The sequence below is a fragment of the Trichechus manatus genome, unplaced genomic scaffold (assembly GCF_000243295.1).
Source record: "Trichechus manatus latirostris isolate Lorelei unplaced genomic scaffold, TriManLat1.0 scaffold00013, whole genome shotgun sequence".
Lineage (NCBI taxonomy): Eukaryota > Metazoa > Chordata > Mammalia > Sirenia > Trichechidae > Trichechus > Trichechus manatus.
Genome location: NW_004443949.1, coordinates 23,998,888 through 24,002,406, shown reverse-complemented (window position 1 = coordinate 24,002,406; position 3,519 = coordinate 23,998,888). Strand labels below are relative to the sequence as shown.

The following is a 3,519-nucleotide window of genomic DNA, read 5'->3' as shown; positions in this document are numbered from 1 at the left end:
AAGCACTTCGAGATGGCACTTTGAGAGACAGCAGCTTCAGATCCAGAATACGGTGACGAGATGATTTCATATGGCTAAATCAGTGGCAAAAACATAATTTTGTTTTTGGTCTTTGTAAACAGGAGGCAGGAGAGCAAATTAGTGGTCACTCCAACATAGGGGCACATGAGCCGTTCTGTGAGCAGTTGGGAAGGGGGTAGAGGAAGGATGGGACAACGATTTGGTCTCAGACAGAAGTCTCATCATATTAGCTTGTTTGGTCACTTCTGATGAAAAAAAATAAAAATAAAGTAAAAACCACCTTGCTCCAAGATACCTTAAAGCTGAAAACCTGAATAGCACTTTCAATTTTTTTTTTGACTAAACTTCTGGAATCACCTTTCTGGTTCGGCAGTTGCTTTGTACAGAGCAGTGAGGGTTCTCGTAGTGGAGCCTTTCCCTTTGCTATGTCCGACTTTCAGTAAGCAAGGCCCATACTTCTTTCCCTCCTCTGTGAAGAGGGCAATACACATTAAGCTGAAAAGTTAACTTTCAAAAGTAAGAAAGGGATTAGATTGCTGTTTCAGAGCTGTGGAGGTATTTGGAATGTTTTACAAATGGTTGCTACAACAACAAAAAAGTTAATTACAAAACGAGTACATCACAACATGCTTTAAAGACACTTGCACTGTGCTCCTTCCCTTAAATCTTGTTCCCAAAGGCGCTCAGCGTCTAGCCCAGTCGGAATCTCTGGGGAGAGGCAGAGAGAGTTTGGCAGAAAAAAAAAAAAGATGTGGTTGGGGGAAGGGTGGACAGAGAGAGGAGAAAGCAGCCTTCCAGTTAAAGACCAGCCCTCAGTTTAAAGGTCAGCTTCAGGCAGGCTGGTCTCATGCGAATTTGGGGTCAAACGGAGGAGCAGCAGCAGGGCGGGACTGAGGTGCTCTACATCTCGTTCAGGTCAAGCAGAGTCTGGTCCGGCATCCTTTGTGTACAGAAGTGCACCTCTTTGGTGCATTTCAGTTTATCTTCCAAATCGCCAACTGCCTTTTTCAGTTTGGCTACTGATCTCTCAGCAGCTCAGCATGGATCTCTGCCTCCTTGAGATTATCAGTAAGAATCTTTATCTCTTCCTCATATTTGTCTTCTTTTTGAGAGTACTTTTCTTCAGCAGCACTCAGACACTTAGGTTCTGGTCCATCAGTCTGATCTGCTCATCCATCTCTCGGCAACGGGACTCTGCCAGCTCAGCTCGCTCGTCTGTGCGTTCCAAGCCCCCTTCAATAATCACCAACTTACGAGCCACCTCCTCGTATTTCCTGTCTGCCTCTTCTGCAATGTGGTTAGCTTCTTCGAGTTGGATTTCCTTTAGTTCCATCTTTTCTTCATCTTTTAAGGCCCGGTTTTCAATAACCTTCTTCCCTCTCTCGCTCTCATCAGCAGCTTTTTCCGCCTCGTCCAGCTTTTGCAGGGCAGTGGCCAGGCGCTCCTCAGCGCAGTCCAGCTCCGCTGCAACCAGCTGGATCCAGCGGTTCACGAACGCCACCTCAGCCTCAGCCTGCTCCCGGGCCCGCCTTTCCCCCTCGACTTCCCGCTGGAGGCGCTTGGCCCTCTTCTCGGAATCATCCATCTGTTGCTGCAGAACCTGGATCCTGCGCTACACCGCTTTGATGGTGGTGATCCCCGCCATGGTCCAAACAGGCTCATATTTACAGGTATAGGCATTCAGATTTCAACACATATTTTTGGGCAACACAATTCAATCCATAACAGATGGTATTTTGTTATCCTCATTTCCAAAATCTTTTATAACAACTTGCAACAGCTATTACCCTTCTTATTTCGTTACATCTTCCAAGAGCATTTTTAAAGCAGGTTATTGTGTGGCAAAGCTTTTAAAGATCTATGACCCAGAATAGATTTTTATTATACCCTGAGATGTTATGGATTGAATTGTGTCCCCCCCAAAATAAGAGTTATAAATCCCAACTCCTATACCTATAGCTGGAAACCCTGGTGGTGCAGTGGTTAAGAGCTATGGCTGCTAACCAAAAGGTTGGCGGTTCAAATCCACCCGATGCTCCTTGCAAACCCTATGGGGCGGTTCTACTCTGTCTTATAGGGTGGATATGAGTCGGAATCCACTGGACCACAGCAGGTTTGGTTTGGTTTATACCTGTAGATGCAATTTCATTTGGGAATAGGGTTTTCTTTGTTACGTTAAAATGGCCATTTCAGTGTAGAGTGTGTCTTAAACCTAACCACTCTGAAGATATAAAAAGAACAGCCATTAAGCATAGAAGCAAGGAAGCACAAACCGGGAAAAATTAATGCCACATGAGGATCACCAAGGAACCGGGGAAGAGAAGCTGAAAGACACAAGGATTTTCCCCCAGAGCGAACAGAGAGAGCCCCCCTAGATCTGGTGCCCTGAATTCCGACTCACAGCCCCCTGAGCTGTGAGAAAATAAATTTCTGTTCATTAAAGCCACCCATTTGTGGTATTTCTGTTATAGCAGCACTAAAACACCCTGATAATTTGTTTGTATATGAAGTTCTAGTTTTAAAGATATTTTACTTAAAAATATTATTCCATTGCCTTTCTAATCTAGTATTGTTGAAATGTATGATGTCCATATGATTTTTGTTCTTTTTAGATGATATACTCTTTCTCTTTGAAACTTCTTAAAATTTCTCCATCTATCATATTCTTAAAGATCACGTCTATATCTGAGCGCGGGATTTTCCTTTTGGCACTCTATGAGCCCTTTCAATCTGTCTTTCATCTTTAAGTCTGGCAGTTTCTTGAATTATTTCATTCTACCTATTCTTTTACTCTCCTTTTAAGACTCTATTTTCTAGATTTGGTGATTATATTTTTACCTTACATGTCTGTTTTAATTTTCTATCTCTCTCTCCTTTCCTGCTGCCTGTAGGAAGACTCAGTTTGATATTTCAGCTCACTAATTTGTTCTGTGGATTAATCCCACTCTTTAATCTGCCCATTGTGTTCTGTAATTTTCTTTTTCATTTTTTATACTTAATATTACCACTTGCTTAGTTTAAAAAAAAAAAATCTTCTTGTCCCTGTTTTATATATTTAATATCTTCTCTTGGGAGTTTGAGTCTATCCAGAGGCACCTTAGAAGGCCTGGTGATCTACTTCTGAAAAATCACCCAGTGAACCTTGTGGAACACAGATCTACTCTCACAAACATGGAGTCATCACGACTTAGAGTTGACTTGATTTTTTTTAAATTTTAAATCATACTTTAGTGTATTTTTCCTTGTGTGTGAGGAGTGGGGAGAGGATGAGCCCCAGCACAGAGAAATCCAAGTGCCACCGAGCCACTGATTTGTTGGTGAGGCTGTTTGCTAATATTTAGTCAGGTAATGCCTCTTAAAAATAAGTAACATATAGAAGAGGTAGCACTCTTAGGTTGTGTTCTACCAAACTCAGATTGGGGTGGGAAGTGTGGAGCTGGTAGTGACTGAGCACAGCTGGTCAGCTTGCACCTGTTTTAATCAACTCTACACCCGAAA

General features: G+C 42.6%; 1 pseudogene; it reads right to left on the bottom strand.

Moving 5' to 3' along the window:
* Positions 1 to 921: 921 nt before the first annotated feature.
* Positions 922 to 1,666, bottom strand: LOC101358557 (tropomyosin alpha-3 chain pseudogene; annotated as a pseudogene).
* Between the last annotated feature and the right edge of the window lie 1,853 nt (positions 1,667 to 3,519).